This window comes from Idiotropiscis lumnitzeri, chromosome 22 (genome assembly GCF_059441095.1).
Source record: "Idiotropiscis lumnitzeri isolate Australia: NSW breed Sydney's pygmy pipehorse chromosome 22, RoL_Ilum_1.0, whole genome shotgun sequence".
NCBI classification, from domain to species: Eukaryota; Metazoa; Chordata; class Actinopteri; order Syngnathiformes; family Syngnathidae; genus Idiotropiscis; species Idiotropiscis lumnitzeri.
The window spans coordinates 62,501-72,500 of record NC_142412.1 but is presented as its reverse complement, the minus strand read 5'-3'; the positions used below and the strand labels follow the sequence as shown (position 1 = coordinate 72,500).

Here is a 10,000-nt window from a genome sequence, read left to right as displayed (position 1 = left end):
GCGGGCCCGCTGCACCGCGGCAAACCGAACCCGCGTGGGTTTTGGGTCTGATAAATGCGCGCGTCCCCGCGGAGACGGGTCGGCGCTCGTTTGCATGTATTAGCTCTAGAATTGCCACAGTTATCCAAGTAACGGTGGAGCGATCAAAGGAACCATAACTGATTTAATGAGCCATTCGCAGTTTCACTGTATCGGAACCGTGTGTACTTAGACTTGCATGGCTTAATCTTTGAGACAAGCATATGCTACTGGCAGGATCAACCAGGTAGCCCTCGCGTCCGGCGGTCTGTGTTTCTTGCATTGGAACCGGAGCTGAGCGGGGAGCCGGGCGCGGGGACCGGGCGGCGCCCGCGGGAGACGGCCTCCCGCGGGGTTACCCCCGGCGGCACCCCAGCCTCCCTCGTTGTTTTTTCTCTCTCATTTTTTTCGGACGTGGGCTACCGAAATTTCCGTTACCGATTCAGCCCCCGTGCGCGGTGAGGAAGTCGGCTGGGCCTCGGTATGTACTCGGTCCGTAGAGGCCGCGTTACCGCGTGGCGGTCAGTCGCGGGAGGGAGCCGGAGCCGCCCGCACGCCCGCGACCGCAACACGCACTCGGAGGCGGCGTCTTCTGACAGACGCCGGTAGGGTTTGAGAAACATGCTTTTTCGGAAAGGACCGCTCGGCTGACGCGGGCCTGGGCTCCCGCACCCCTCTCGTGGCGGGGCACCCGCGAGCGCGGCGGAACTCCCGTGTAGGACATCTCTGGGCCCGTGTGGCCGACGGGCACGCGACAGGGTCGTCTCGGTCTCGCGACGAAAGCGGTTTCGCGCTGGTTGGTGCGCTAGAGGTCGATCCGCAGGCCGAAGGAACCGTCCACCCGAACACCCCGGCGCGAGGCCGGGGCCGGCAGGGGCCCTCCGATGGCGGGTCATGCTTGCCAATCGGTCAGTGGTTGGTGTGGTGCAGTATATGTCAGGGTGTGGGTGCGAGATGGGCCGGGAGGACCGCTCCTCCTGCGTCGGACCCCGAGTCATAGGAAGTGCCGTTTTGTCACAACCCCAGGGGTGGGGTGGGTAACGGTAGGGAAGTGCCGGCCAACGCGCAGAGGTCGACCCGCAGGCCGAAGGAACCGTCCACCCGAACACCCCGGCGCGAGGCCGGGGCCGGCAGGGGCCCTCCGATGGCGGGTCATGATTGCCAATCGGTCAGTGGTTATGTGTGTGCTGCGGTGCCGGCCAACGCTCAGAGGTCGACCCGCAGGCCGAAGGAACCGTCCACCCGAACACCCCGGCGCGAGGCCGGGGCCGGCAGGGGCCCTCCGATGGCGGGTCATGATTGCCAATCGGTCAGTGGTTGTGTGTGTGCTGCGGTGCCGGCCAACGCTCAGAGGTCGACCCGCAGGCCGAAGGAACCGTCCACCCGAACACCCCGGCGCGAGGCCGGGGCCGGCAGGGGCCCTCCGATGGCGGGTCATGATTGCCAATCGGTCAGTGGTTATGTGTGTGCTGCGGTGCTGCGGTGCCGGCCAACGCTCAGAGGTCGACCCGCAGGCCGAAGGAACCGTCCACCCGAACACCCCGGCGCGAGGCCGGGGCCGGCAGGGGCCCTCCGATGGCGGGTCATGATTGCCAATCGGTCAGTGGTTGTGTGTGTTGCGGTGGGGCCGGGAGGACCGCTCCTCCTGCGTCGGACCCGGGTCATGGGAAGTGCCGTGTGGCGGTGGTGGGGCCGGGAGGACCGCTCCTCCTGCGTCGGACCCGAGTCATGGGAAGTGCCGTGTGGCGGGGCCGGGAGGACCGCTCCTCCTGCGTCGGACCCGAGTCATAGGAAGTGCCGTGTGGCGGGGCCGGGAGGACCGCTCCTCCTGCGTCGGACCCGAGTCATAGGAAGTGCCGTGTGGCGGGGCCGGGAGGACCGCTCCTCCTGCGTCGGACCCGAGTCATAGGAAGTGCCGTGTTGCGCTGGTGGGGCCGTGCCCGCCAACAGCCTTCAGTGGTCGGATACCACGTTTGCAAGCTCCCCGCTGGAATGGGGACTTAGAAGAAATGAGGGGAAAATTCCCCCGGAGCTCCGTGCCTGAGGGCGGGCTGTGAGCCGCGCCGCGTCCGCCAACAGCCTTCCATGGTCGGACACCATTGTTCGCAAGTTGCCCGCTGGAATGGGCACATAGAAGAAATTTCGAGGATAACATCCACCAGAGCGCCAGGGCGGCCGTTATTGCAGTATGCGTCCGCCTGGCAGCTCTCTTCCGCGGGAACCATTGGGCAATTTCTTTCACGGAGGTGGACATAGAAGAATTTTTGTTACTAAAAACGTGGTTCCTAAAAATGTGCCCCAGGTGTTTTGGAAAACCCGGGTAAACCTGGGAAGTAGGCAAATGACCCTCTGACTAGGGGTAAAAACGTTTGCCTACTGCAGCGCCCCTAATGCAATTCGGCGGAACTGCAACGCCCCTGGTCGCCTAAACGCTACCCCTGGTCGCCTAAACCTCACCCCTGGTCGCCTAAACCTCACCCCTGGTCGCCTAAAAGTCACCCCTGGTCGCCTAAATTGTCAACCCCTGGTCACCTAAATTGTCAACCCCTGGTCGCCTAAAGGGGACTTAGAAGAAATGAGGGGGCAAATTCCCCCGGAGCTCCGTGCCTGAGGGCGGGCTGTGAGCCGCGCCGCGTCCGCCAACAGCCTTCAGTGGTCGGATACAATGTTTGAAAGGTCCCCGCTGGAAAGGGGACTTAGAAGAAATGAGGCAAATTTCCCCGGAGCTCCGTGCCTGAGGGCGGGCTGTGAGCCGCGCCGCGTCCGCCAACAGCCTTCAGTGGTCGGATACAATGTTTGAAAGGTCCCCGCTGGAAAGGGGACTTAGAAGAAATGAGGCAAATTTCCCCGGAGCTCCGTGCCTGAGGGCGGGCTGTGAGCCGCGCCGCGCCCGCCAACAGCCTTCAGTGGTCGGATACAATGTTTCAAAGTTCCCCGCTGGAAAGGGGACTTAGAAGAAATGAGGCAAATTTCCCCGGAGCTCCGTGCCTGAGGGCGGGCTGTGAGCCGCGCCGCGTCCGCCAACAGCCTTCAGTGGTCGGATACAATGTTTGAAAGGTCCCCGCTGGAAAGGGGACTTAGAAGAAATGAGGCAAATTCCCCCGGAGCTCCGTGCCTGAGGGCGGGCTGTGAGCCGCGCCGCGCCCGCCAACAGCCTTCAGTGGTCGGATACAATGTTTCAAAGTTCCCCGCTGGAAAGGGGACTTAGAAGAAATGAGGCAAATTCACCCGGAGCTCCGTGCCCGAGGGCCGGCTATGAGCCGCGCCGTGCCCGCCAACAGCCTTCCTTTGGTCGGATACAATGTTTCAAAGTTCCCCGCTGGAAAGGGGACTTAGAAGAAATGAGGCAAATTTCCCCGGAGCTCCGTGCCTGAGGGCGGGCTGTGAGCCGCGCCGCGCCCGCCAACAGCCTTCCTTTGGTCGGATACAATGTTTCAAAGTTCCCCGCTGGAAAGGGGACTTAGAAGAAATGAGGCAAATTTCCCCGGAGCTCCGTGCCTGAGGGCGGGCTGTGAGCCGCGCCGCATCCGCCAACAGCCTTACTTTGGTCGGATACAATGTTTGAAAGGTCCCCGCTGGAAAGGGGACTTAGAAGAAATGAGGCAAATTCCCCCGGAGCTCCGTGCCTGAGGGCCGGCTATGAGCCGCGCCGTGCCCGCCAACAGCCTTCCACGGTCGGATACAATGTTTCAAAGTTCCCCGCTGGAAAGGGGACTTAGAAGAAATTTGTGAAAATTCACCCGGAGCTCCGTGCCCGAGGGCCGGCTATGAGCCGCGCCGTGCCCGCCAACAGCCTTCCACGGTCGGATACAATGTTTCAAAGTTCCCCGCTGGAAAGGGGACTTAGAAGAAATTTGTGAAAATTCACCCGGAGCTCCGTGCATGAGGGCCGGCTATGAGCCGCGCCGTGCCCGCCAACAGCCTTCCACGGTCGGATACAATGTTTCAAAGTTCCCCGCTGGAAAGGGGACTTAGAAGAAATTTGTGAAAATTCACCCGGAGCTCCGTGCCCGAGGGCCGGCTATGAGCCGCGCCGTGCCCGCCAACAGCCTTCCACGGTCGGATACAATGTTTCAAAGTTCCCCGCTGGAAAGGGGACTTAGAAGAAATTTGTGAAAATTCACCCGGAGCTCCGTGCCTGAGGGCCGGCTATGAGCCGCGCCGCGCCCGCCAACAGCCTTCCACGGTCGGATACAATGTTTCAAAGTTCCCCGCTGGAAAGGGGACTTAGAAGAAATTTGTAAAAATTCACCCGGAGCTCCGTGCCCGAGGGCCGGCTATGAGCCGCGCCGTGCCCGCCAACAGCCTTCCACGGTCGGATACAATGTTTCAAAGTTCCCCGCTGGAAAGGGGACTTAGAAGAAATTTGTGAAAATTCACCCGGAGCTCCGTGCCCGAGGGCCGGCTATGAGCCGCGCCGTGCCCGCCAACAGCCTTCCACGGTCGGATACAATGTTTCAAAGTTCCCCGCTGGAAAGGGGACTTAGAAGAATTGAGTAAAATTCCCCCGGAGCTCCGTGCCCGAGGGCCGGCTATGAGCCGCGCCGTGCCCGCCAACAGCCTTCCACGGTCGGATACAATGTTTCAAAGTTCCCCGCTGGAAAGGGGACTTAGAAGAAATTAGGCAACTTTCCCCGGAGCTCCATGCCTGAGTGCGGGCTGTTTGCCGCGCCGTGCCCGCCAACAGCCTTCAGTGGTCGGATACAATGTTTCAAAGTTCCCCGCTGGAAAGGGGACTTAGAAGAAATTATGAATATTTTTGTTTCTAAAAACGTGATCCCTGAAAATGTGCCCCAGGTGTTTTGGAAAACCCGGGTAAACCTGGGAAGTAGGCAAATGACCCTCTGACTAGGGGGGATGAACGTTTGCCTACTGCAGCGCCCCTAATGCAATTCGGCGGAACTGCAACGCCCCTGGTCGCCTAAACGCTACCCCTGGTCGCCTAAAAGCTACCCCTGGTCGCCTAAAAGCTACCCCTGGTCGCCTAAACGCTACCCCTGGTCGCCTAAACGCTACCCCTGGTCGCCTAAACGCTACCCCTGGTCACCTAAACGCTACCCCTGGTCGCCTAAACGCTACCCCTGGTCACCTAAACGCTACCCCTGGTCGCCTAAACGCTACCCCTGGTCGCCTAACTGACCCCTCGTGTGTGGGGATCAACGTTTGCCTACTAGGGCGTCCTCCGGCGGCCTCTCGGCAGTACTGCAGGCCCATTTTAGCCGAGCCCATTGAAATGAATGGGGGAATTTTATACGTTTTTGCCTTTTTTCCCCCCCTCGTTCTTTTTGTATTTATTCATTTATTTCAACTTTTACCGACTCAACCGCCCTCCGGCGTGCCCTCGGCGGTCCCGCAAGCCCAATTCGGCCGAGCCCATTGAAATGAATGGGGGAATTTTATACGTTTTAGCCTTTTTTTTCCCCCCCTCGTTCTTTTTGTATTTATTCATTTATTTCAACTTTTACCGACTCAACCGCCCTCCGGCGTGCCCTCGGCGGTCCCGCAAGCCCAATTCGGCCGAGCCCATTGAAATGAATGGGGGAATTTTATACGTTTTTGCCTTTTTCCCCCCCTCGTTCTTTTTGTATTTATTCATTTATTTCAACTTTTACCGACTCAACCGCCCTCCGGCGTGCCCTCGGCGGTCCCGCAAGCCCAATTCGGCCGAGCCCATTGAAATGAATGGGGGAATTTTATACGTTTTTGCCTTTTTTTTCCCCCCCCTCGTCCTTTTTGTATTTATTTACTTATTTCAAACTTTACCGACTTAGGGGCCGCTTGGCACCGCCCGTGCCCGGGGAAGGTGCTCCTATTCGGGCCAAGTGTGACACACGCCCGCACTCCTCCTCCGGAGCTTCCATTTGGGCAAACTTAGGGGCCGCTTGGCACCGCCTGTGCCCGGGGAAGGTGCTCATATTCGGCTTCACTGTCAGGCAGCATGCACTCCTCCTCCGGAGCTTCCATTTGGGCAAACTTAGGGGCCGCTTGGCACCGTCTGTGCCCGGGGAAGGTGCTCATATTCGGCTTCACTGTCAGGCAGCATGCACTCCTCCTCCGGAGCTTCCATTTGGGCAAACTTAGGGGCCGCTTGGCACCGTCTGTGCCCGGGGAAGGTGCTCCTATTCGGGCTAAGTGTGACACACGCCCGCCCTCCTCCTCCGGAGCTTCCATGAGGGTAGACTTAGGGGCCACTTGGCACCGCCTGTGCCCGGGGAAGGTGCTCATATTCGGCTTCACTGTCCGGAGCTTCCATTAGGGCAAACTTAGGGGCCGCTTGGCACCGCCTGTGCCCGGGGAAGGTGCTCCTCTCCGGGCTAAGTGTGACACACGCCCGCACTCCTCCTCCGGAGCTTCCATTAGGGCAAACTTAGGGGCCGCTTGGCACCGCCTGTGCCCGGGGAAGGTGCTCATATTCGGCTTCACTGTCAGGCAGCATGCACTCCTCCTCCGGAGCTTCCATTTGGGCAAACTTAGGGGCCGCTTGGCACCGTCTGTGCCCGGGGAAGGTGCTCCTATTCGGGCCAAGTGTGACACACGCCCGCACTCCTCCTCCGGAGCTTCCATAAGGGCAAACTTAGGGGCCGCTTGGCACCGCCTGTGCACGGGGAAGGTGCTCCTATTCGGCTTCACTGTCACACAGCATGCACTCCTCCTCCGGAGCTTCCATAAGGGCAAACTTAGGGGCCGCTTGGCACCGTCTGTGCCCGGGGAAGGTGCTCCTATTCGGGCCAAGTGTGACACACGCCCGCACTCCTCCTCCGGAGCTTCCATAAGGGTAGACTTAGGGGCCGCTTGGCACCGTCTGTGCCCGGGGAAGGTGCTCCTATTCGGCTTCACTGTCACACAGCATGCACTCCTCCTCCGGAGCTTCCATAAGGGCAAACTTAGGGGCCGCTTGGCACCGTCTGTGCCCGGGGAAGGTGCTCCTATTCGGCTTCACTGTCAGGCAGCATGCACTCCTCCTCCGGAGCTTCCATAAGGGTAGACTTAGGGGCCGCTTGGCACGGCCTGTGCCCGGGGAAGGTCCTCATATTCGGGCCAAGTGTGACACACGCCCGCCCTCCTCCTCCGGAGTTTCCATGAGGGTAAACTTAGGGGCCGCTTGGCACCGCCTGTGCCCGGGGAAGGTGCTCCTATTCGGGCCAAGTGTGACACACGCCCGCACTCCTCCTCCGGAGCTTCCATTTGGGCAAACTTAGGGGCCGCTTGGCACCGCCTGTGCCCGGGGAAGGTGCTCCTATTCGGGCCAAGTGTGACACACGCCCGCCCTCCTCCGGAGCTTCCATGAGGGTAGACTTAAGGGCCGCTTGGCACCGTCTGTGCCCGGGGAAGGTGCTCCTATTCGGCTTCACTGTCACACAGCATGCACTCCTCCTCCGGAGCTTCCATAAGGGCAAACTTAGGGGCCGCTTGGCACCGTCTGTGCCCGGGGAAGGTGCTCCTATTCGGCTTCACTGTCACACAGCATGCACTCCTCCTCCGGAGCTTCCATAAGGGCAAACTTAGGGGCCGCTTGGCACCGTCTGTGCCCGGGGAAGGTGCTCCTATTCGGCTTCACTGTCACACAGCATGCACTCCTCCTCCGGAGCTTCCATAAGGGCAAACTTAGGGGCCGCTTGGCACCGTCTGTGCCCGGGGAAGGTGCTCCTATTCGGGCCAAGTGTGACACACGCCCGCCCTCCTCCTCCGGAGATTCCATGAGGGTAGACTTAGGGGCCGCTTGGCACCTCCCGTGCCCGGGGAAGGTGCTCCTATTCGGGCTAAGTGTGACAGACGCCCGCACTCCTCCTCCGGAGCTTCCATTAGGGCAAACTTAGGGGCCGCTTGGCACCGTCTGTGCCCGGGGAAGGTGCTCCTATTCGGCTTCACTGTCACACAGCATGCACTCCTCCTCCGGAGCTTCCATAAGGGCAAACTTAGGGGCCGCTTGGCACCGCCTGTGCCCGGGGAAGGTGCTCCTATTCGGCTTCACTGTCATGCAGCATGCACTCCTCCTCCGGAGCTTCCATTTGGGCAAACTTAGGGGCCGCTTGGCACCGTCTGTGCCCGGGGAAGGTGCTCCTATTCGGGCTAAGTGTGACACACGCCCGCCCTCCTCCTCCGGAGCTTCCATGAGGGTAGACTTAGGGGCCACTTGGCACCGCCTGTGCCCGGGGAAGGTGCTCATATTCGGCTTCACTGTCCGGAGCTTCCATTAGGGCAAACTTAGGGGCCGCTTGGCACCGCCTGTGCCCGGGGAAGGTGCTCCTCTCCGGGCTAAGTGTGACACACGCCCGCACTCCTCCTCCGGAGCTTCCATTAGGGCAAACTTAGGGGCCGCTTGGCACCGCCTGTGCCCGGGGAAGGTGCTCATATTCGGCTTCACTGTCAGGCAGCATGCACTCCTCCTCCGGAGCTTCCATTTGGGCAAACTTAGGGGCCGCTTGGCACCGTCTGTGCCCGGGGAAGGTGCTCCTATTCGGGCCAAGTGTGACACACGCCCGCACTCCTCCTCCGGAGCTTCCATAAGGGCAAACTTAGGGGCCGCTTGGCACCGCCTGTGCACGGGGAAGGTGCTCCTATTCGGCTTCACTGTCACACAGCATGCACTCCTCCTCCGGAGCTTCCATAAGGGCAAACTTAGGGGCCGCTTGGCACCGTCTGTGCCCGGGGAAGGTGCTCCTATTCGGGCCAAGTGTGACACACGCCCGCACTCCTCCTCCGGAGCTTCCATAAGGGTAGACTTAGGGGCCGCTTGGCACCGTCTGTGCCCGGGGAAGGTGCTCCTATTCGGCTTCACTGTCACACAGCATGCACTCCTCCTCCGGAGCTTCCATAAGGGCAAACTTAGGGGCCGCTTGGCACCGTCTGTGCCCGGGGAAGGTGCTCCTATTCGGCTTCACTGTCAGGCAGCATGCACTCCTCCTCCGGAGCTTCCATAAGGGTAGACTTAGGGGCCGCTTGGCACGGCCTGTGCCCGGGGAAGGTCCTCATATTCGGGCCAAGTGTGACACACGCCCGCCCTCCTCCTCCGGAGCTTCCATAAGGGTAGACTTAGGGGCCGCTTGGCACCGTCTGTGCCCGGGGAAGGTGCTCCTATTCGGCTTCACTGTCACACAGCATGCACTCCTCCTCCGGAGCTTCCATTTGGGCAAACTTAGGGGCCGCTTGGCACCGTCTGTGCCCGGGGAAGGTGCTCCTATTCGGGCCAAGTGTGACACACGCCCGCACTCCTCCTCCGGAGCTTCCATGAGGGTAGACTTAGGGGCCGCTTGGCACCGCCTGTGCCCGGGGAAGGTGCTCATATTCGGCTTCACTGTCAGGCAGCATGCACTCCTACTCCGGAGCTTCCATTTGGGCAAACTTAGGGGCCGCTTGGCACCGTCTGTGCCCGGGGAAGGTGCTCCTATTCGGGCCAAGTGTGACACACGCCCGCCCTCCTCCTCCGGAGCTTCCATGAGGGTAGACTTAGGGGCCGCTTGGCACCTCCCGTGCCTGGGGAAGGTGCTCCTATTCGGGCTAAGTGTGACAGACGCCGGCCTATTACCCCCGGAGCGATGGAGCTGGGGGCGCTCGCTCCCCGCCCGTGCCCGGGGAAGGTGCTCCTCTCCGGCCTAAGTGTGGCAGACGCCGGCCTATTACCCCCGGAGCGATGGAGCTGGGGGGCGCTCGCTCCCCGCCCGTGCCCGGGGAAGGTGCTCCTCTCCGGGCTAAGTGTGGCAGACGCCGGCCTATTACCCCCGGAGCGATGGAGCTGGGGGTGGGCGCTCGCTCCCTGCCTGTGCCCGGGGAAGGTGCTCCTCTCCAGCCCCAGGTCGCCTAACCCCCTTACCCCTGGTCACCTAAACCCCTTACCCCTGGTCGCCTAAGTGGCCCACCCCTGGTCACCTAAACGTCCCACCCCTGGTCACCTAAACATCCCACCCCTGGTCGCCTAAACCCCTTACCCCTGGTCACCTAAACGGCCCACCCCTGGTCACCTAAGTTGCCCACCCCTGGTCGC

General features: G+C 61.2%; 1 non-coding gene across 1 annotated transcript in view; it reads right to left on the bottom strand.

Annotated features, from left to right (window-relative positions):
- LOC148316096 (18S ribosomal RNA) overlaps positions 1-268 on the bottom strand; it is a 1,933-nt gene extending 1,665 nt beyond the window's left edge. Inside the window, exon 1 of the ribosomal RNA XR_015840361.1 lies at positions 1-268. This exon is cut by the window's left edge and continues 1,665 nt beyond it. This is a non-coding gene — a ribosomal RNA (18S ribosomal RNA).
- Positions 269-10,000: the final 9,732 nt, after the last annotated feature.